The 24,658-nt window shown below is 47.5% G+C and overlaps 1 pseudogene across 1 annotated transcript in view; it reads right to left on the bottom strand.

Annotated features, from left to right (window-relative positions):
• LOC311135326 (perilipin-1-like) overlaps positions 1-14,654 on the bottom strand; it is a 39,621-nt pseudogene extending 24,967 nt beyond the window's left edge. The window contains exons 1-3 of the transcript in view: positions 14,414-14,654; positions 5,596-5,678; positions 5,253-5,500 (exon numbers count right to left, since the gene is read on the bottom strand). The product of the transcript in view is annotated as a perilipin-1-like (transcript). The remainder of the gene's footprint in view (positions 1-5,252; positions 5,501-5,595; positions 5,679-14,413) is intronic.
• Positions 14,655-24,658: the final 10,004 nt, after the last annotated feature.

Below are 24,658 nucleotides of genomic sequence, written 5' to 3'. Positions count from 1 at the left end.
GATGTATGTGATCTTAAACACAAACCGGGCCAGGAACATAGTCCAACGAGCCTGGCGAGGATTCAGTCTCCTAGCTGCCCGGATGTACTCCAGGTTACGATGGTCAGTTTGAATGAGGAAAGGGTGTTGAGCCCCCTCGAGCCAATGCCGCCACACCTTTAGGGCCTGTACCACGGCTAACAGCTCCCTGTCTCCTACGTCATAATTCCGCTCCGCCGGACTGAGCTTCTTAGAGTAGAACGCACAGGGACGGAGTTTAGGTGGAGTACCAGAACGCTGGGAAAGAACGGCCCCTATCCCGGCCTCTGACGCGTCCACCTCTACTTGGAACGGTAAAGAGGGATCCGGATGCGCCAACACCGGCGCCGAGGTAAACAGGTCCTTCAGTCTCCCAAATGCCCTGTCCGCCTCAGCTGACCACCGCAAGCGCACCGGACCCCCCTTTAACAGAGACGTTATGGGAGCTGCCACCTGTCCAAAACCCCGGATAAACCTCCGGTAGTAATTCGCAAAACCCAAGAACCGTTGCACCTCCTTCACAGTGGTTGGGGTCTGCCAATTACGCACAGCTGACACCCGGTCTACCTCCATCTTCACCCCTGACGCAGATAACTGGTAACCCAGAAAGGAGACCGACTTCTGAAAAAACAGACATTTCTCTGCCTTGACATATAGGTCATGCTCCAACAGCCTCCGCAATACTCGGCGCACCAGGGCTACATGCTCAGCACGGGTAGGACTATACACCAGAATGTCGTCGATGTACACAACCACTCCCTGTCCCTGCATGTCCCGGAAAATCTCATCAACGAAGGATTGGAAGACTGAGGGAGCATTCATCAACCCATATGGCATGACTAGATACTCGTAGTGCCCGGAAGTCGTGCTAAACGCTGTCTTCCATTCATCGCCCTTTCGGATGCGCACCAAGTTATATGCGCTCCTAAGATCCAATTTTGTAAAGAACTGCGCACCGTGCAGTGACTCCGTCATAGTCGCAATCAGAGGAAGTGGATAGCTGTACTTCACTGTGATCTGATTGAGACCGCGGTAATCAATACACGGCCGCAGACCTCCATCCTTCTTCTTCACAAAAAAGAAACTTGAGGAAACGGGTGAAACGGAGGGCCGTATGTATCCCTGTCCAAGAGACTCAGAGATGTATGTCTCCATAGATTTCTTCTCCTCCTGAGACAAGGGATACACATGGCTCCGCGGGAGAGCTGCGCCTGACTGGAGATCTATCGCACAATCCCCCCGTCTATGAGGCGGCAGCTGCGCAGCCCTAGTCTTACTGAACGCCAATGCCAAATCCTCATACTCGGGGGGAATCTGCAGTGCTGGCATTAGATTCGGACTCTCCACCGAGGTCGCCCCTATGGAAACACCCAGACACCGCCCCTCACATTGAGCAGACCACCCTTTAAGAGCTTTCTCTCGCCACCCAATAATAGGGTCATGAGTCATCAACCAGGGAAGACCCAGCACCACCGGATACGCAGGAGAGTCAATCAGATAAAGCTGAATTCTCTCCTCATGACCCTCCTGCGCCATCATCTGAAGTGGCGCTGTGACCTCCCTAATCAACCCAGACCCTAACGGACGGCTATCTAGGGCATGGACGGGGAAAGGCTTATCCACTGGAAGAAGGGGAATCCCTAACTCTAAACAGAACTGGCGATCTATAAAATTCCCAGCTGCGCCTGAATCTACCAGCGCCTTATGCTGGGAACGAGGTGCAACCTGTGGGAAACAAACAGGCAAGGTTAGGTGCACGACAGAAAGCTCTGGGTAAGCAGGGCGCCTACTCACCTGGGGGGACCCCCCAATGCTAGACCTGCCATCTCCTCCCCTGGAGGACCCGCCCCAGCACCTAGCCGCAGTGTGCCCTCCACGACCACAGTTGGTGCACGGGCCGGGTCCCCGTGGGCTCCTCCACCTCCTTTCCCTAGCGCCAGCACCCCCGAGCTCCATAGGACTCGGCTCGGAGGCGCTGGAAAGTGGAATGGGCGAACCCCCCCCTCCGGGACGCCCACGGGTGGCGAGCAGGGTATCCAGCCGGATGGCCATGTCGACCAGTTGGTCGAAAGTTAACGACGTGTCCCTGCACGCCAACTCTCGCTGGACGTCCTCTCGGAGGCTGCAGCGGAAATGGTCAATATGGGCCCGCTCATTCCACCCTGCATCAGCCGCTAGGGTCCGGAACTCTAAGGCAAAGTCCTGTGCGCTCCTCATCCCCTGTCGGAGGTAGAACAGACGTTCCCCCGCCGCCTTCCCTTCTGGTGGATGGTCGAATACAGCACGGAAGCGGCGGGAGAACTCCGCATAGTTCGTGGTTGCGGCGTCCATTCTCCTCCACTCGGCGTTGGCCCACTCCAACGCCTTGCCGGTGAGACAGGAGATGAGGGCTGAGACGCTCTCGTGTCCCGAGGGCGCCGGGTGTACGGTGGCGAGGTAGAGCTCCACCTGCAGCAGGAACCCTTGACACCCGGCGGTGGAGCCGTCGTACGCCCTCGGGAGCGAGAGCCGAATCCCACTGGGTTCCGGAGATGACACCGGAGGGCTGACCGCAGGAGCTGGGTCGGTGGTTGGAGGTGTGGGCACCCCGCTGGTCTCCCATCGGTGTAGAGTGGTCATCACCCTCTCCAGGGCGTGACAGACCTGGTTCATTCGGTCCTCCTGACCACGAAGACGTTCGTCCATATCGGCGGTCGGCGCGGTCGCTCCTGCTGATTCCATTTCGATGCGTTATTCTGTCAGAGTGGTGTGAGTGTGTGGAATCAAACGCAGGAACCAGGATGACGTTAAACACTTTAGTAAATCCAAAAATGGACAAAATAGCCTCCCCAACCGGGTGGCGCACCAATACGCACTGAAACACTGTGCGGAAAACAAGAAAGAAGCGCACGCAGTGCAAACTCTCGAAAAACCACGAGAGACTGATACAGCTGACACAGGCTGACATAAAACAATAACGCATAACACCTGACCCAAACACACAAACTAAATAAGGGGAACAATCAAGACACAAATAAGGGACAGGTGTTATGAACAGACAAAACCAAAAGAACAAGAAACATCGAACGGTGGCAGCTAGTACTCCGGAGACGACGACCGCCGAAGTCCGCCCGAACAAGGAAGAGGAGCAGCCTCGGCCGAAACCGTGACACCAGGAAAAACTACCTATAACTAGGGCCTGGAGTTTTCCCTGGTCAAGACACTTAGGTTGTGTTTATACAGCCACCCTAAAAACCAAAATCTGATTTTCTTTCTATATCCAATCATTTTTTCTGACTGTCCACACTCAGTTTTACATGTGACCCATATCAGATTTGCACATTTACACTGATGAAGCCTCTGAAGTAGCACACAAATGCAATACTCATTTTCTGTCACTGTTCCTTTTAATTTTGGGGTGGTTGTTGTTACATTTACATTTTAGCCATTTAATAAGAGCAACTTACAGTAGAAATTAGGGTTAAGTGCCTTGCTCAAGGGCACAGACAGATTTTTCACCTAGTCGGCTTGGGGATTCAGCCCAACCCTCTTAACCACTAGACTACCTGTTTTGTTAATGACAGGTCATGTGAAAAAACAAGAAAAAGTGACATCGGTAGAACGGTTGAGGCTAGAAACACAATTCACGTATGGGATCGTTCAGCAGACACTCCCAACCATGTGAAATTAACTATTCACAGTGGAAACGTGGTTCCACAGAGAACAAGGCCTTTTCTTCCATAGAAAACCATTACCTACAGACCTTATTTTGTGACCGGGGGACCGTCATGACCTAGCATATGAAATTTGAAGTAAATTGCCCCCCCCCCCAAAATTTGACATCCATTGGACACAATGGTCTTGCACTACTACTACTACTACTACTACTACTACATTTCATTTTAAGCCCTTTTAAAGACACCCAAAGTAACTTTAAATACACAAGATAATCAGCAGGATAAAAAACTATAAAATCACACATTAAACTAAGTAAGTACACTAAACATAAGGACAGGATAAAAGCTAAGACAACAGAGAATTCGGGTAAGCCTTTGTGAAGAGGTGTGTCTTTAGTTTGGACTTGAATATCTGTATGGATTGTGAGGTTCTGACATGGAGAGGGAGGGGAGGGAGTTCCAAAGTTGGGGGGCTGGCACTGATAAAAGCATGGTCTCCCATGGAGCGCAGCCTGGTGCGAGGGATGATGAGAAGTCCAATGTCAAATGAACGTAATGAACAGGTGGTAGTGTAGGGATGCAGGAGGTCAGTAAGGTATGTGGGCACCAGTCCATTAAGTGCTTTGTTGGTGAGCATGAGCAATTTGAAAATGAACCTGTATTGAACTGGGAGCCAGTGGAGTTTGATGAGGGTGGGGTGATGTGGTCCCCAGGTCTGGTGTGTGTGAGGACTCGTGCAGCTGAATTTTTAATATTTTGTAGTCTGTCCAGTGTTTTGGTGGGGAGTCCGTAGAGCAGGGGTGTCAAACTCATTCCTTAGAGGGCCGAGTATCTGCAGTTTTTTTCTTCTTCTTTCAATTAAGACCTAGACAACCAGGTGAGGGGAGTTCCTTACTAATTAGTAACCTTAATTCATCAATCAAAAACCTATAGGATCCAATAGGATTACTTTTTATTTCCAATAGGAAAATATTTGTCCAATAGGATTCCTATAGGATTCTGATAGAAGTGACACAAAATCTTATAGGATTGCGAGAATCCTATTTTTTATTTATTTAACTAGGCAAGTCAGTTAAGAACAAATTCTTATTTACAATGACGGCCTACACCGGCGAAACCCGGGGGTCTGTAGTGACGCCTCAAGCACTGAGATGCAGTGCCTTAGACCGCTGCGCCACTCGGGAGCCCATATAGGATCCATTAGGATCCAAACTCACCTGATTCAGCTCATTGAGGGCATGATGATTAGTTGACAAGTTGAATCAGATGTGCTTGTCCATGGCTACTACAAAAATGTGTGCTATTGGGGGAACTCGAGGTGAGTTTGGAAACACTGATCTACAGCTTGCCCGCTGTAAGCCCCAACTGTTCTATTTCTCAATTGTAGGATGCGACCTTGTGGTGAAAGTTGAAATAGCTTCAGTATACTATCGCCTTGTACTGTAAATGTTCAGCTGTCATATTCCCATTCTGTGTTTATCTCAACACAGTAAGAAAAAAACATTACATTTGTTATGGTATAGCCATCTCTATACCAGCCACCAGATGATCTAAATGACTCAAAAATGTAAAGTATACCGTTCTCATCAGAGGATTCAGGCAGAACATAGTTGACCAGACTCTCAGCCAAGTTCAGTGTAGTGTCTGCTCCCTCCCCTGCCTGCCAGGCAGACAGGCTTGCTGTTCAGGACATCACCAAAGCCGTCAGCTGGAGCCCATTGAATGCCATGCTTAGCACCGTCTGAGGTGCCAGCGATGGGGCTGGAAATGCCCTCCTTAGCCATCTGCACTGTAGAGGTAACTGCCTCCACAATGCCAGATGCCAGCTGTGTGAAACATATGGAAAAAAGGCAGGTATTGGGGGCAGAAGTCATGTTGTATAACAAGCATTTTAAATTAACTCAGAGAAGAGCGTCCTTGCCTTCTCAGGGGGATACTGCAGAGCTGGGATCTTCTCCTCAAGATGATCCAGCCCTTTACAGGCCAGACTGTTGGCAGCAACAACTAGAGAATACAATGAGTTTAGAGAAGGTCATTATGTTTTACACTGCCAATAACCTCAGACTACACAAAATAAACAGCACACAATAACATACACTGGTTGTACAAAACATTAGGAACACCTGCTCTTTCAATGACATAGACTGACCAGGTGAAAGCTATGATCCTTTATTGATGTTACTTGTTAAATCCACTTCAAATCAGTGTAGATGAAGGGAGGAGACATGTTGAAGAATGATTTTTAAACCTTCAGACATGGATTGTGTATGTGTGCCATTCAGTGGGAGAATGGGCAAGACAAAATATTTAAGTGCCTTTGAACAGGATATGGTAGTAGGTGCCAGGTGCACCGATTTGAGTGTGTCAAGAACTGCAACGCTGCTGTTTTTTCATGCTCAACCGTTTCCCGTGTGTATCAAGAATGGTCCACCACCCAAAGCACATCCAGCCAACTTGACACAACTGTGGGAAACATTGGAGTCAACATGGGCCAGCATCCCTGGGGAAGGCTTTTGAGGCCGTGTAGAGTCCATGCCCCAACGAATTGAAGCTGATCTGAGGGCAAAAGTAGGTGCAACTCAATATTACGATGGTGTTCCTAATGTTTTGTACACTCAGTGTATGTCAATACATTGCAGTAAATGGGCAAAGAAGAGTGTCAACCAATTGATGTTCATGCCAATACATTGCAGTTAATGGTAAAAGATGAGTGTCACAGATGAGTGCTTATGTCAATAGGGTCAACCCTAGCCTCAACTCTAACCCTAACTCTTGCTTCATCTACACATTTTGGCTCAACCCTAACCATTACACTAACCCTAACTTCTTGTCCACATCCCGGCTCAACTCTAACTAAAACCTCAACCCTAACCCTAACCCTAACCCTATGGCTATATTTAGGGTTGAGCCAAGATGTAGAGACGAAGCTAGGGTTAGGGTTAGGGGGTTTAAGGTTGAGGTTATAATCTGTCTGTGCCTGTCTGCCTGCCTACGTACTTGCCTGTTAGGTTAAGGTTAGGTATGAGGGACAGAGCTCCAAGTGGTAGATGAAGTGCAAGAGGCAAGTCATAAACCCCTAGGAGGATGCACACCACTACACGACTGGCGAGCCAAGGAGACAGGCCCACACTTATAAACCCTTAGCATGACAAGCTCGGGCTATCCAGCAACCCCACTGGGGTTTAGTCAAGAAGGTTAGGGTCAGGGTTTGGAGAGAGCTTAGATAAGATCGGTTAGGGTTAGGGTCTCAACCCTAGACATAAACCTAACCCAATTTACAATAAATTAATTTTACCCTCCCCCACTACATGGCAGAAAGGTGCGCCTCACTTGAAGCCTGACTTAGAGTTAAGGTGCTTTTGAGTGACATCGGTAGAACGGTTGAGGTTAGAAACACAATTCACATATGTGATCGTTCAGCAGACACTCCCAATGAACGCAAGCCTACACCTAACCATGTGAAATTAACTATTCACAGTGGAAACGTGGTTCCAAAGAGAACACAGCCTTTTCTTCCATAGAAAACCATTACCTACAGACCTTATTTTGTGACCGGGGGACCGTCATGACCCAGCATATGAAATTTGAAGTAAATTGGCCTCCCCTAAAAATTTGACATCCATTGGACACAATGGTCTTGCACTACTACTACTACTACTACTACATTTCATTTTAAGCCCTTTTAAAGACACCCAAAGTAACTTTAAATACACAAGATAATCAGCAGGATAAAAAACTATAATAGAGCTGATCTGATTGGTCAAACTATGCATTTATGAACAAAATATCAGAATTGGGCTGCCTGTGTAAACACAGCCTCAGAACAGGTCAGAGGACCAAGAGTAACATCACATTTACATTTTAGTCATTTAGCAGACGCTCTTATCCAGAGCGAAGATAATCAGCAGGATAAAAAACTATAAAATCACACATTAAACTAAGTAAGTACACTAAACATAAGGACAGGATAAAAGCTAAGACAACAGAGAATCCGGGTAAGCCTTTGTGAAGAGGTGTGTCTTTAGTTTGGACTTGAATATCTGTATGGATTGTGAGGTTCTGACATGGAGAGGGAGGGAGTTCCAAAGTTGGGGGGCTGGCACTGATAAAAGCATGGTCTCCCATGGAGCGCAGCCTGGTGCGAGGGATGATGAGAAGTCCAATGTCAAATGAACGTAGTGAACAGGTGATAGTGTAGGGATGCAGGAGGTCAGTAAGGTATGTGGGCACCAGTCCATTAAGTGCTTTGTTGGTGAGCATGAGCAATTTGAAGATGAACCTGTATTGAACTGGGAGCCAGTGGAGATTGATGAGGGTGGGGTTATGTGGTCCCCAGGTCTGGTGTGTGTGAGGACTCGTGCAGCTGAATTTTGAATATGTTGTAGTTGTAGTCTCAGCAGTGGGGTCAGTGAGAGAGGGTCTGAATCGTGAGATGTTTTGAGGTGGAAGAAGGCTGACTTGGTGATGTTTCGGATATGGGGTTCAAATGACAGAGTGGGGTCGAATGTTGACCCAGTTTCTAGCTGAGGGAGTTGGGGCCCATGAGCATGATCTCTGTTTTGTCGTTGTTTAGTTTAAAAAAGTTATTGCTCATCAAAGTTAACTTCACGGAGACAGTCAACAACAAAATAGGAGGGTGGCAAGGTGGAGTAGGGTTTGTGTGGATGTAGATTTGTGTGTGATCTGCGTAACAGTGAAATCTGAGTCCAAAGTGACGGAGGATCTGACCAAGAGGTAGCATCTAAATACACCTTGTGATACAGGGGCTGGGGCAGACCTGTAGTTGCCAAGGGAGACAAACTGCTGTCTATCAGATAGATATGAGTGGAACCAGGCAAGGGGTGTTTCCGGAGACTCCAAGAAGCAGGGGCGTTTTGATGCATGGGCTAACCTGGGCTATAGCCACGCCATTGTAAAAAACAAAAATGTATCTGTAACGAGGAAGGTAACACGTCTGCTAAGGCAGTACTACAACTTTTAAGGCGAAGGAAATTATAGTCAATATTTCCTAATGTTGATATGTGACCAACGCAAAGCTTTTCAAAGCTTATTTGGTGAAAAATAAACTGAGATCAACAATGCATCAGGAAAGATAATCACTTAACCCTGATGTCCCTTGAAAGCGACATCCTTCGTGGTAGGATTTTACCAAGGTAAACAAGGACTTCTCAGCAAGAAAACAAGAAGAAAATCTTTCTAAAAGGTAAGGACGTTTATTTATTAGCATAATTTGTGCTCTGTTTGATGCCTATAGTTGTCCATGGTTCTGTCCATGGTGCTGAAAGGCCAGTGAATTTTGTGTACACAGATTATATTACTCAGGACTGCCCAACCCTGTTCCTGGAGAGCTACCATCCTGTAGGTTTTTGCTCCAACCCTAATATAGCACACCTGATTCTAATAATTAGCAGGTTGATAAGATGAATCAGGTTAGTAACACCTGGGGTTGGAGCGAAAACCTACAGGAGGGTAGCTCTCCAGGAACAGGGTTGGGCAACCCTGATATAACTTGTGTTGTTGCTCTGGTGGTCAATTGAGTGGAAATGGACTAAATGCTGTTAGACATGACTTTTTATTGGTTGGTAGGCCTTTAGAGGACTGTCCTTCGTGGCCGTGTTGTGTTAGGCCTTGGTGTATGACATTAGTATGTGTGCAACGTATGTGTGTGTGTGCAACATCTGTGAGTGTTTGTGTGCAACATCTGTGTTCACAGTTAAAATCTGATGATAGACAGTGTCAAATGCTGCAGACATGTCCAGAAGGATGAGGATGGAGATGTTCCCAGCATCAGCAGCACAGAGGTCATTCACTACCTTTACCAAAGCAGTTTCAGTGCCATGCATAGCCCAGAAGCCCGACTGGAGAGGTTTGAAAAGTTAATGAGAGGCCATGTGTTGTTGGGATTTGTGATGCTACCACCCACTCAAGCACTTTGGCGAGGAAAGGGACGTTTGAGATAGGCCTGTAGTTGGTGAGGAGCTCAGAGTCCAGGCCTTGTTTCTTCAGTATGGGAGTCATAGCTGCTGTTTTCAAAGGAGTAGGAACAATGGCAGAAAACTGTCACAGAGGTCAGTGTCTGTCTGTCCGTCCGTCCGTCCGTCCCGGTCTTTCACCAATTTACATGTTGCAGCTTTATCACCAACTTTTTTGGTGTGAATGCATTGTATTGACGTATTAGTCAAATCTATTGACACAAACCTATACGTTAATATCCTTCATGCATATATTTTTACAATGAATGCAATGCATTGACTTCTATGCGTCAATATCCAGTCTGTGGAGGTGGGAGAGAGGAGAGAGAGGTGGAGGTGGGGGAGAGAGAGAGAGAGAGAGAGCGATGGGAGGGAGGGAATGGGGAGGAGGGAGAGTGTGGGAAGGGGGAGAGTGAAGGAGTGGGAGAGAGACAGGGATAGGGAAAGAGAGGGGAGAGAGGAAAGTAATTAATAGAAGAGAGCAGTGGCGAATTTAGCATGTAAATCTTGGTGGGGCAAAAAAAAAAAAGTGGGCACTTTTGAAATGTACAGCGACAGAATTCAGGGCCGTTCTTACAGTGTTCTCCCTGTACACCAAGTCAGAAACATAGGATAAATAAAGGGGGCATATAAGCAGACAATGAAAGCTCTTACAATATTTGATGATTACATTTCTCTAAAACAGGTTATAGGCTACATGTGCACCACAAGTCAGAACAGTAGGCGAAATTAAGAGGGGTAAACAGACCAAATTATTAGGGTGAGGCACATGGGCTACTAACATCTTACTACACAACATACACTTAGTATTACATTCTTAGCTACAGTATACATACAGTGAGGGAAAAAAGTATTTGATCCCCTGCTGATTTTGTACGTTTGCCCACTGACAAAGACATGATCAGTCTATAATTTTAATGGTAGGTTTATTTGAACAGTGAGAGACAGAATAACAAAAAAATAATCCAGAAAAACGCATGTCAAAAATGTTATGAATTGATTTGCATTTTAATGAGGGAAATAAGTATTTGACCCCTCAGCAAAACATGACTTAGTACTTGGTGGCAAAACCCTTGTTGGCAATCACAGAGGTCAGACGTTTCTTGTAGTTGGCCACCAGGTTTGCACACATCTCAGGAGGGGTTTGTCCCACTCCTCTTTGCAGATCTTCTCCAAGTCATCAAGGTTTCGAGCCTGACGTTTGGCAACTTGAACCTTCAGCTCCCTCCACAGATTTTGGGAGGGGTAGAAGGATTACTTTATCCTATCCCAGGTATTCCTTAAAGAGGTGGGGTTTCAAATGTCTCCGGAACGTGGTGAGTGACTCCGCTGTCCTGGCGTCGTGAGGGAGCTTGTTCCACCATTGGGGTGCCAGAGCAGCGAACAGTTTTGACTGGGCTGAGCGAGAACTATGCTTCCGCAGAGGAAGGGGAGCCAGCAGGCCAGAGGTGGATGAACGCAATGCCCTCGTTTGGGTGTAGGGACTGATCAGAGCCTGAAGGTACGGAGGTGCCGTTCCCCTCACAGCTCCATAGGCAAGCACCATGGTCTTGTAACAGATGCGAGCTTCAACTGGAAGCCAGTGGAGTGTGCGGAGGAGGGGGGTGACGTGAGAGAACTTGGGAAGGTTGAACACCAGACGGGCTGCGGCATTCTGGATGAGTTGTAGGGGTTTAATGGCACAGGCAGGGAGCCCAGCCAACAGCGAGTTGCAGTAATCCAGACGGGAGATGACAAGTGCCTGCATTAGGACCTGTGCCGCTTCCTGTGTAAGACAGGGTCGTACTCTCCGAATTTTGTAGAGCATGAACCTACAGGATCGGGTCACCGCCTTGATGTTAGCGGAGAACGACAGGGTGTTGTCCAGGGTCACGCCAAGGCTCTTCGCACTCTGGGAGGAGGACACAACGGAGTTGTCAACAGTGATGGCGAGATCATGGAACAGGCAGTCCTTCCCCGGGAGGAAGAGCAGCTCCGTCTTGCCAAGGTTCAGCTTGAGGTGGTGATCCGTCATCCATACTGATATGTCTGCCAGACATGCAGAGATGCGATTCGCCACCTGGTTATCAGAAGGGGGAAAGGAGAAGATTAGTTGTGTGTCGTCAGCGTAGCAATGATAGGAGAGGCCATGTGAGGATATGACAGAGCCAAGTGACTTGGTGTATAGCGAGAATAGGAGAGGGCCTAGAACTGAGCCCTGGGGGACACCAGTGGTGAGAGCACGTGGTGCGGAGACAGCTTCTCGCCACGTCACTTGGTAGGAGCAACCGGTCAGGTAGGACGCAATCCAAGAGTGAGCCGCGCCGGAGATGCCCAGCTCGGAGAGGGTGGAGAGGAGGATCTGATGGTTCACAGTATCAAAGGCAGCAGACAGGTCTAGAAGGACAAGAGCAGAGGAGAGAGAGTTAGCTTTAGCAGTGCGGAGAGCCTCCGTGACACAGAGAAGAGCAGTCTCAGTTGAATGACCAGTCTTGAAACCTGACTGGTTTGGATCAAGAAGGTAATTCTGAGAGAGATAGCAAGAGAGTTGGCTAAAGACGGCACGCTCAATAGTTTTGGAGAGAAAAGAAAGAAGGGATACTGGTCTGTAGTTGTTGACATCAGAGGGATCGAGTGTTGGTTTTTTGAGAAGGGGTGCAACTCTCGCTCTCTTGAAGACGGAAGGGACATAGCCAGCGGTCAAGGATGAGTTGATCAGCGAGGTGAGGTAGGGGAGAAGGTCACCGGAGATGGTCTGGAGAAGAGAGGAGGGGATAGGGTCAAGCGGGCAGGTTGTTGGGCGGCCTGCAGTCACAAGTCGCAAGATTTTATCTGGAGAGAGAGGGGAGAAAGAAGTCAAAGCATAGGTTAGGGCAGTGTGAGCAGGACCAGCAGTGTCATTTGACTTAACAAACGAGGATCGGATGTCGTCAACCTTCTTTTCAAAGTGGTTGACGAAGTCATCCACAGAGAGGGAGGAGGGGGGGGGGGGGGGGGGGGGATTCAGCAGGGAGGAGAATGTGGCAAAGAGCTTCCTAGGGTTAGAGGCAGATGCTTGGAATTTAGAGTGGTAGAAAGTGGCCTTAGCAGCAGAAACAGATGAAGAAAATGTAGAGAGGAGGGAGTGAAAAGATGCCAGGTCCGCAGGGAGTCTAGTTTTCTTCCATTTCCGCTCAGCTGCCCGGAGCTCTGTTCTGTGAGCTCGCAATGAGTCATCAAGCCACGGAGCTGGAGGGGAGGACCGAGCCGGCCGGGAGGATAGGGGACATAGAGAGTCAAAGGATGCAGAAAGGGAGGAGAGGAGGGTTGAGGAGGCAGAATCAGGAGATTGGAGGGAGAAGGATTGAGCAGAGGGAAGAGATGATAGGATGGAAGAGGAGAGTGTAGCGGGAGAGAGAGAGCGAAGGTTGCGACGGCGCATGACCATCTGTGTAGGGGCAGAGTGAGTAGTGTTGGAGGAGAGCGAGAGAGAAAAGGATACAAAGTAGTGGTCGGAGACATGGAGGGGAGTTGCAGTGAGATTAGTAGAAGAACAGCATCTAGTAAAGATGAGGTCAAGCGTATTGCCTGCCTTGTGAGTAGGGGGGGACGGTGAGAGGGTGAGGTCAAAAGAGGAGAGGAGTGGAAAGAAGGAGGCAGAGAGGTGGGGATGGTGTTCTTGGGGTCATAGGCAGCATTCCTCCTCCTCCAAACACGGCGAGTTGAGTTGATGCCAAAGAGCTCGATTTTGGTCTCATCTAACCACAACACCTTCACCCAGTTCTCCTCTGAATCATTCAGATGTTCATTGGCAAACTTCAGACGGGCCTGAATATGTGCTTTCTTGAGCAGGGGGACCTTGCGATTTCAGTCCTTCACGACGTAGTGTGTTACCAATTGTTTTCTTGGTGACTATGGTCCCAGCTGCCTTGAGATCATTGACAAGATCCTCCCGTGTAGATCTGGGCTGATTCCTCACCGTTCTCATGATCATTGCAACTCCACGAGGTGAGATCTTGCATGGAGCCCCAGGCCGAGGGAGATTGACAGTTATTTTGTGTTTCTTCTATTTGCGAATAATCGCACCAACTGTTGTCACCTTCTCACCAAGCTGCTTGGCGATGGTCTTGTAGCCCTTTCCAGAAGAGAGCAAGAGAGGGAGGGAGCGAGGAAGGGCGAGAGAGAGAGAGTAGGGAGAAAATGAGTGGGGGAGAGGGTGGAGGGGGTGAAGGATGGTTGACATAAACGTCAATTGGTTGACGCTCTTCTTTTCCCACTTTACTGCAATGTATTGATATAAACGTCATATGTTGTGAAGTTTTTACTTTTGTTGTTTCTGCCCATAAAAGAGTAGAAAATAGAAACTGTCCAAGTCTGCTAGACCTGGCTCAGCCCACTAGAACTGGCTTTGTGAAGGGCTGGCCCTAGCCCAGGCGTAATTCCCAGACTCAACAGTACAGCTAAAGATAATCAAACAAACAGCAAACCCTCTCAGTGAGAATATGAGTTAATTTACTCCTTTTCATCTATTGGACTTCACAGCATCAACATGTATTGAATGATTCATTTTGAGGTACAGTATGTTCAAGTTACTGCAATGCAGTAAGATGAACATCATATAATCACTTAACGTTACTGCAATGTGTAGCAGTATAGACTGTATGGTACTGTAGTAGCTGATTGTATGGTTAAGAACAAACTGATTACACAGACTCTCTATATGCCTTGAGGCAAGGTGATTTTCAAAAAATGTTTGCAGTGCAGTATTTGACGACAGTTAGCACTAAAGCAGGGGATCAATGTACTCACGCTGAGTCTCCAGTTGGTCAATGGCAGGCTGGATGCTTCACACTGCCAGGCTGCTGGTTGTCCTGGCTCCCATCTCATACACCCCACACACAGAGCATAGGAGCAGTTGGGTCTGTTTGGTGCTGGCGTATAGCCTCTCAATAACCTCACAGGTAGAGCCTACTGCAGGCTGGCTCAGGAGTCTGACAAACACATTGTCATGAGAGACAAGGAACAACCATTCCCTCCTCATCTGAGACATATATGCTCAACTCTGTAAATGTGGGACCCATGTCATCCAAAAAGTTGACTCAATATTGCCAAAAAGCACGTGGAAGATCATCAAGACTCTTCGAAGAATGTTCTATGGACAGATGAGTCAAAAGTATAACTTTTTTGGACGACATGGGTCCCATTATGCCTGCCGAAAACCAAACACTGCATTCCACAGTAAGAACCTCATACCAACGGTCAAGCATGGGGGTGGTAGTGTGATGGTTTGGGGATGCTTTGCTGCCTCAGGACCTGGACAACTTGCCTTAATAGAAGGAACCATGAATACTGCTCTGTATCAGAGAATTCTACAGGAGAATGTCAGGCCATCCGTCTGTGAGTTGAAGCTGAAGCGCAGCTGAGTCATACAGCAAGACAATGATCCAAAACACACAATCAAGTCTACATGAAAATGCCTTTAAAGCAACAAATTTGAAGTTTTGGAATGGCCTAGTCAAAGTCCAGACGTAATCCCAATTGAGATGTTGTGGCAGGACTTGAAACGAGCAGTTCATAATTGAAAACCCTCAAATGGTGCTGAGTTACAGTAGTTCTGCATGGAAGAGTGGGCCAAAATTCCTCCACAGTGACGTGAGAGACTGATCAACACCTACAAGAAGCGTTTGGTTGGAGTCATTGCAGCTAAAGGCGGCACAACCAGTTATTGAATGTAAGGGGTATTGTAGCGGGTGATTTGGACAGAGTCAGGCGCAGAAGGGTAAATCACAGAATAAACGGTTAATTCAGCAAATACAGCGGTACGCAGCAATGCGTAAAACACTACAGTGCGGTATAACGGCACACTGGAGAAAACAAAGCACACGGGTGAATATCAAGGCGATACAATACAATAAAGCTCCACCGAGCTATCATCACCTCTACATGAAAACAATCACACACAAAGACATGGGGGGCAGAGGGAATAATACAGGTACTGATGAGGGGATATGAACCAGGTATGTGTAAAAACAAGACAAAACAAATGGAATGATGAGATGAGGAGCAACAGTGGCTAGAAGGCCGGTGACGATGAATGCCAAAGCCTGCCTGAACAAGGAGAGGAGGCAGCTTCGGAGGAAGTCGTGACAGGTATACTCCGATTCTGTTGCAAACGGTTTCTTAAAAGGAAGCAAACGGGATGAAATGGGGAGGGACCTACCTGAATTTGTCCAATAGAAACTGTAGTTTTGCTCTGTTTGCTTTGATAATAAACGGTGAACGGTTTCCGTAATGAATACGCCACTGTTTGGGAGTTTGAAAGGAGAGAGAGAGAGAGAGAGAGAGAGAGAGAGAGAGCACACGATGGTGTGATCAACGTACCTTTCTTGACCTTGTAAAATGTAGAGAATAGACCCATAACTGCTCCAAATGGTTGGATAATCAAGCCTAGGCTGTATGTTACTCCCTGTACATACAGTGCATTCGGAAAGTATTCAGACCCCTTTACTTTATCCACTTTGTTACGTTACAGCCTTATCCTAAAATTGATGAAATTGTTTTTTTCCCTCATCAATCTACACACTGAAAAAAATCCCCACAGCGAGATGCTGCCACTACCATGCTTCACCGTAGGGATGGTGCCAGGTTTCCTCCAGACGTGACGCTTGGCATTCAGGCCAAAGAGTCCAATCTTGGTTTCATCAGACCAGACAATCTTGTGTCTCATGGTCTGAGTCCTTTAAGTGCCTTTTGGAAACTCCAAGCGGGCAGTCATGTGCCTTTTACTGAGGAGTGGCTTCCGTCTGGCCACTCTACCATAAAGGCCTGATTGGTGGAGTGCTGCAGAGATGGTTGTCCTTCTGGAAGATTCTCCCATCGCCACAGAGGAACTCTAGAGCTCTGTCAGAGTGACCATCGGGTCACCTCCCTGACCAAGGTCCTTCTCCCCCGATTTCTCAGTTTGGCTGGGCTGCCAGCTCTAGGGAGATTCTTGGTGGTTCCAAACTTCTTCCATTTAAGAATGATGGAGGGCACTGTGTTCTTGGGGACCTTAAATGCTGCAGAAATGTTTTGGTACCTTACCCCAGATCTGTGCCTCGACACAATCCTGTCTCGGAGCGCTACGGACAATATCTTCGACCTTATGGCTTGGTTTTTGCTCAGGCATGCACTGTCAACTGTGGGACCTTATATAGACTGGTGTGTGCCTTTCCAAATCATGTCCAACCAATTTAATTTACCACAGATGGACTCCAATCAAGTTGTAGAAACATCTCAAGGATGATCAATGGAAACAGGATGCACTTGAGATCCATTTAGAGTCTCATTGCAAAGGGTCTGAATACTTATGTAAATAAGGTATTTATTTTATATAAATATTTTTAATTTGCACACATTTTAAAAAATCAGTTTTCGCTTTGTCATTATTATCCATTTTAGAATAAGGCTGTAATGTAACAACATGTGGAAAAAGGGAAGGGGTCTGAATTCTCTCCGAATGCACTGTAGCTCCATTCTTGTGTATTTTATTTTATTCCTCGTGTTACTATTACATTTTTTATTTGTATTATTATTTTTTAACTCTGCATCGTTGGGAAGGGCTCATAAGCAAGCGTTTCACTGTAAAGTGTACACCAGTTGTATTGACGCATGTGACAAATACAATTGCTATGTAGAACAAAGATGCATCAGCTCTTTTTGTTGTATTTCTATCTGTAATGTTCGAGAACGTTTTCATACTGGTCATGGCTCTGCTTCTTCCCGTGTTCTTATTGTTCAGCTAAAATATATATTTGTAAACATTTTAAGAAGTCTAAATAAATTTCGCTTTTTTGTTAAAGCATTTGTCTACGTTGTGTGTACAAGGCTCTGGTGATGGATTGACCAAGCAAGTTCTTTCTCAGGTTTGTCCCTTCCACATCCACAAAATGATGTACCGTGGAAACTTATCAAAGTGGAAAATAATCAAACAACCCTTAGTAGAAACACTGGTTTGGCATTTTAAATTAGGCCTACTCAAGACATTATTGAGAAGACAACTCTGAAAGATTCCAGACTAAATTTAATGTAGGCTATTATTCACTACATTACTTAATACAGTGAGGGAAAAAAGTATTTGATCCCCTGCTGATTTTGTACGTTTGCCCACTGACAAAGACATGATCAGTCTATAATTTTAATAGTAGGTTTATTTGAACAGTGAGAGACAGAATAACAACAAAAAAATCCAGAAAAACACATGTCAAAAATGTTATAAATTGATTTGCATTTTAATGAGGTAAATAAGTATTTGACCCATCTGCAAAACATGACTTGGTGGCAAAACCCTTGTTTGCAATCACAGAGGTCAGACGTTTCTTGTAGTTGGCCACCAGGTTTGCACACATCTCAGGAGGGATTTTGTCCCACTCCTCTTTGCAGATCTTCTCCAAGTCATTAAGGTTTTGAGGCTGACGTTTGGCAACTCGAACCTTCATCTCCCTCCACAGATTTTCTATGGGATTAAGGTCTGGAGACTGGCTAGGCCACTCCAGGACCTTAATGTGCTTCTTCTTGAGCCACTCCTTTGTTGCCTTGGCCGTGTGTTTTGGGTCATTGTCATGCTGGAATACCCATCCACAACCCATTTTCAATGCCCTGGCTGAGGGAAGGAGGTTCTCACCCAAGATTTGACGGTACATGGCCCCGTTCATCGTCCCTTTGATGCAGTGAAGTTGTCCTGTCCCCTTAGCAGAAAAACACCCCCAAAGAATAATGTTTCCACCTCCATGTTTGACGGTGATCTTGGGGTCATAGGCAGCATTCCTCCTCCTCCAAACACGACGAGTTGAGTTGATGCCAAAGAGCTCCATTTTGGTCTCATCTGACCACAACACTTTCACCCAGTTCTCCTCTGAATCAGTCAGATGTTCATTGGCAAACTTAAGACGGGCATGTATATGTGCTTTCTTGAGCAGGGGGACCTTGCGGGCGCTGCAGGATTTCAGTCTGCCTTGAGATCATTGACAAGATCTTCCCGTGTAGTTCTGGGCTGATTCCTCACCGTTCTCATGATCATTGCAACTCCATGAGGTGAGATCTTGCATGGAGCCCCAGGCAGAGGGAGATTGACAGTTCTTTTGTGTGTCTTCCATTTGCGAATAATTGCACCAACTGTTGTCACCTTCTCACCAAGCTGCTTGGCGATGGTCTTGTAGCCCATTCCAGCCTTGTGTAGGTCTACAATCTTGTCCCTGACATCATTGGAGATCTCTTTGGTCTTGGCCATGGTGGAGAGTTTGGAATCTGATTGATTGATTGCTTCTGTGGACAGGTGTCTTTTATACAGGTAACAAGCTGAGATTAGGAGCACACCCTTTAAGAGTGTGCTCCTAATCTCAGCTCGTTACCTTTATAAAAGACACCTGGGAGCCAGAAACCTTTCTGATTGAGAGGGGGTCAAATACTTATTTCCCTCATTAAAATGCAAATCAATTTATAACATTTTTGACATGCGTTTTTCTGGATTTTTTTGTTGTTATTCTGTCTCTCACTGTTCAAATAAACCTACCATTAAAATTATAGACTGATAATTTCTTTGTCATTGGGCAAACGTACAAAATCAGCAGGGGATCAAATACTTTTTTCCTTCACTGTACGTCTCATACCATGATGAAATGGGGAGAAATCATGGGGGAACTTTAAGTGGGAATAAGTAAAATATCTAAAGGTTCATTTTTGTGGACTGTCAGTAACAGCCTTGTCAGTGGAAGGTTAGCTGCTTGTCTCAAAGTTGACCCTTTATGAATCTCTTTTCTAGTCTGAATATTGATCAGTGTATTTCTCTATTCACCTATGCTTTCATCCAATGGAGCCTACAGCAAATCCCTTGACAATAAGCATGCTTATTATTAAGCATCCTTCAGGACATGTTTAGAAGGATATGTTGGGCTCATGAATGTAATGTTAAAGGGGAAGTGCACTGAAAAACATGAATTTCCTGTTTTTTGTAATGATATTTCTACACTATGAGGTTGAAATAACACTCTGAAATTGTGACAATTGAGATAAAGCCCTTTTAGTGTAAAAGGAGGCTCAGGGAAATTAATGCAAAAAAATATATTTGGAGTTATTTTCATGAAATAAACACACACACAGTGATTTATTAGACACACAGTCACGATTTAAAAATACAATTAAAAAGACTGCTTTAAAACATGTATTCTGTTCCATATATGTTCCAAATAGAGGACTTCACCACATCTCAGCATGGCATGGACCTGTGGAAGCACTTGAACAGACATCTCATGCACTACTGACATGTGTAGCTAAAATAAAGCATGACTTAACACTCAAGAAGAACATTTTTCGTTTGGGTACATACAACTCCCCAGATATGAGCCCAACAAAGCTATTCTGTGTTCAACCTATTGTAATCCATCTGTAATATTTAAGTCACTGTTATTAAATATGTCCCCCAAAAGATACAAGTTGATATCACCATTTATATTAACTAGTGTTAAAACATTGATGGACAACATATTTTGTGAAAAAGGTTTAAATTGACACAAGACAGAGTTTACAGACAGCTGGGCAGCATGTAGCCTAGCGGGTAAGAGCGTTGGGCCAGTAACCGAAATGTCACTGGTTTGAATCCCAAAGCCCACTGAAAAATCTGTCGATGTGCCCTTGAGAAAGGCACTTAACCCTAAATGCTGCTGTAAGTCACTCTGGATAAGTTAATTGGTGTCCACGTCACCAACAAACTATCATGGTCCAAACACACCAAGACAGTCGTGAAGAGGGCACGACAACACCTTTACCCCCTCAGGAGACTGAAAAGATTTGGCATGGGTGCCCATATCCTCAAAAATGTCTACAGCTGCACCATCGAGAGCATCCTGACCGGTTGCATCACCGCCTGGTATGGCAACTGCTCGGCATCCGACCGTAAGGCGCTACAGAGGGTCATGCGTATGGCCCAGTACATCACTGGTGCCAAGCTTCCTGCCATCCAGGACCTATATACTAGGCGGTGTCAGAGGAAAGCCCTAAAAATTGTCAAAGACTCCAGTCACCCAAGTCATGGACTGTTCTCTCTGCTACCACATGGCAAGCGGTACCTGAGCGCCAAGTCTAGGTCCAAAAGACTCCTTAACAGCTTCTACCCCCAAGCCATAAGACTGCTGAACAATTCATCAAATGGCCACCCTGACTATTTACATTGACACCCCCCCTTTGTTTTTACACTGCTGCTACTCGCTGTTTATTATCTATGCACAGTCACTTTACCCCTACCTACATGTGCAGAAACTTGCACATAATTGTGTATATACAGTGGGGAGAACAAGTATTTGATACACTGCCGATTTTGCAGGTTTTCCTACTTACAAAGCATGTAGAGGTCTGTCATTTTTATCATAGGTACACTTAAACTGTGTCACGATCGTCGGATATAGAGGACCAAGGCGCAGCGTGGAAGGTGAACATACTTATTTATTAAATGATACACGAACAAAACAACAAATCGATACGGAACAAGATCCCACAAACACTGTGGGAAAACCACCTGACTAAATATGGTTTCCAATCAGAGACAACCAGCAACAGCTGATACTCGTTGCCTCTGATTGAGAACCACTCTGGCCAACATAGATATACAAAACTAGACTAGACACAACGAGCACAAAACATAAACTCTACACACCCTGGCTCAACTTAAAAGAGTCCCTAGAGCCAGGGCGTGACAGTACCCCCCCCCCTAAAGGCGCGGACTGTGACCGCGCCTAAACATCACCGAACAGGGGAGGGCTGGGTGGGCATTCCTCCTCGGAGGCGGTTCCGGCTCCGGGCTTGACCACCACCCTCTACTAACCCCCCCGTAGTGCCCCTGGTCTGGTCTAGCCCCACTGGCTGGAGCTGGACTGGACTTCGGTGGAGCGGATTGCTCAGGCTCCGGTGTGGAGCAGCTGACCGGTACCTGACCAGGCACCGGTGAAACGGGCACAGGCTGGCGATGCGCACCACAGGTTTGGTGCGGGGAGCAGGAACAGGCCGGATCAGGCTGGCGACGCGCACCATTGGCTTGGTGCGGGGAGCAGGAACAGGCCGGGCCGGGCTGGCGACGCGCACCACTAGCTTGGTGCGGGGAGCAGGAACAGGCCGGGCCGGGCTGGTGATGCGCACCACAGGTTTGGTGCGGGGAGCAGGAACGGGCCGGGCCGGGCTGGCAACGCGCACCATTGGCTTGGTGCGGGGAGCAGGAACAGGCCGGGCCGGGCTGGCGACGCGCACCATAGGCTTGGTGCGAGGGGCAGGAACAGGCCGGGCCGGGCTGGCGACGCGCACCATAGGCTTGGCGCGATGGACAGGAACAGGCCGGACCGTACTGGGAACACACACCACTGGCCTAACACGGGGAACAGGAACGGGCCGGAACGGACTGCAACACACTTCAGTACCTCTCGCCGTGCCTCTACATTTTCCTTCCCTCTATACACCAATGGCTCCCGTAACCCGGTGGCCTTCTCTCCTCGTCCACCAACTCGCCCCTTATCTGCCTCCAGTGGCCCCGTCGTCCCTGCCATGTGCCCCCCCCTAAAAATTTATTGGGGGTCCCCCTCGCCTGTCCGACGACTGCCCGGTTGGCGCCGCTTCTCCTCTCCTGCCTGGGCACGCTGCTTGGTCCTGTATTGGTGGGATCTTCTGTCACGATCGTCGGATATAGAGGACCAAGGCGCAGCGTGGAAGGTGAACATACTTATTTATTAAATGATACACTAACAAAACAACAAATCGATACGTGACGTCCACAGGTGCAAAACACAAACCAACACGGAACAAGATCCCACAAACACTGTGGGAAAACCACCTGACTAAATATTGTTCCCAATCAGAGACAACCAGCAACAGCTGATACTCGTTGCCTCTGATTGAGAACCACTCTGGCCAACATAGATATACAAAACTAGACTAGACACAACGAGCACAAAACATAAACTCTACACACCCTGGCTCAACTTAAAAGAGTCCCTAGAGCCAGGGCGTGACAGTACCCCCCCCCCCTAAAGGCGCGGACTGTGACCGCGCCTAAACATCACCGAACAGGGGAGGGCTGGGTGGGCATTCCTCCTCGGAGGCGGTTCCGGCTCCGGGCTTGACCACCACCCTCTACTAACCCCCCCGTAGTGCCCCTGGTCTGGTCTAGCCCCACTGGCTGGAGCTGGACTGGACTTCGGTGGAGCGGATTGCTCAGGCTCCGGTGTGGAGCAGCTGACCGGTACCTGACCAGGCACCGGTGAAACGGGCACAGGCTGGCGATGCGCACCACAGGTTTGGTGCGGGGAGCAGGAACAGGCCGGATCAGGCTGGCGACGCGCACCATTGGCTTGGTGCGGGGAGCAGGAACAGGCCGGGCCGGGCTGGCGACGCGCACCACTAGCTTGGTGCGGGGAGCAGGAACAGGCCGGGCCGGGCTGGTGATGCGCACCACAGGTTTGGTGCGGGGAGCAGGAACGGGCCGGGCCGGGCTGGCAACGCGCACCATTGGCTTGGTGCGGGGAGCAGGAACAGGCCGGGCCGGGCTGGCGACGCGCACCATAGGCTTGGTGCGAGGGGCAGGAACAGGCCGGGCCGGGCTGGCGACGCGCACCATAGGCTTGGCGCGATGGACAGGAACAGGCCGGACCGTACTGGGAACACACACCACTGGCCTAACACGGGGAACAGGAACGGGCCGGAACGGACTGCAACACACTTCAGTACCTCTCGCCGTGCCTCTACATTTTCCTTCCCTCTATACACCAATGGCTCCCGTAACCCGGTGGCCTTCTCTCCTCGTCCACCAACTCGCCCCTTATCTGCCTCCAGTGGCCCCGTCGTCCCTGCCATGTGCCCCCCCCTAAAAATTTATTGGGGGTCCCCCTCGCCTGTCCGACGACTGCCCGGTTGGCGCCGCTTCTCCTCTCCTGCCTGGGCACGCTGCTTGGTCCTGTATTGGTGGGATCTTCTGTCACGATCGTCGGATATAGAGGACCAAGGCGCAGCGTGGAAGGTGAACATACTTATTTATTAAATGATACACTAACAAAACAACAAATCGATACGTGACGTCCACAGGTGCAAAACACAAACCAACACGGAACAAGATCCCACAAACACTGTGGGAAAACCACCTGACTAAATATTGTTCCCAATCAGAGACAACCAGCAACAGCTGATACTCGTTGCCTCTGATTGAGAACCACTCTGGCCAACATAGATATACAAAACTAGACTAGACACAACGAGCACAAAACATAAACTCTACACACCCTGGCTCAACTTAAAAGAGTCCCTAGAGCCAGGGCGTGACAGATTGAGAAATGTGAAATGTTGAATTAGATAGCTTAAGTAGAAGTATTCTAGAAAGGTCTATGAAAATATGTTACAAGGTCCCCGCACCTTCCCCGTAGTTAAAAAATGATAGGGATATGAATTAAATGTGTGCTGGTAAATTATAGCAAGTATTTGTTTTATTAATTAGGGCCTAATCAGAGAGAACAGTTAAAGAAATTGAATAGCGAACTGAAATGGCAATAGAGCTGTGAAAATTGAGTCTAGGACAAAGGAGAGTAATTTATGGCTCTGGTTAGCGGGAGAAAAAAATAATAATACAGACAGTCAAGCGAGTTGGGTTGAGCTGTGGGATTTCAAGTAGAGGTCTGAATGCTTGACTGGAAGGCAGTGCTTTGATACAATCTAATTGTTATTACTTTATCCGATGGGTTGCTTGACGCCAGTGGTGTTACTTTTGATGTAACCGTGATTGTATTGGCTAAAAACTGAAATATGACATTTACAGGGGGGACAGGAACAATAGAAGGGGAGACAGATTTTCCTAGGGGGTTGATCAAATAATTGATAATGGATCATTTGAGATGAGATCACATGTAGCAGAGTTAGGGTAATCAATTAAATAATAATTGTATACTCGGGGAATTTTGAGTGGTTTTATGGATTAGTTATGAGGAATTAGATTGATACAAACAATTATTGATGGGTTAAGACTGGGGATATCTGTATCATGTTTTGTGT

The sequence above is a fragment of the Coregonus lavaretus genome (assembly GCF_964263955.1).
Source record: "Coregonus lavaretus genome assembly, chromosome: 9".
NCBI classification, from domain to species: domain Eukaryota; kingdom Metazoa; phylum Chordata; class Actinopteri; order Salmoniformes; family Salmonidae; genus Coregonus; species Coregonus lavaretus.
Note: the sequence above shows the minus strand (reverse complement) of the source record. Positions and strands in the feature narration are given on the sequence as shown.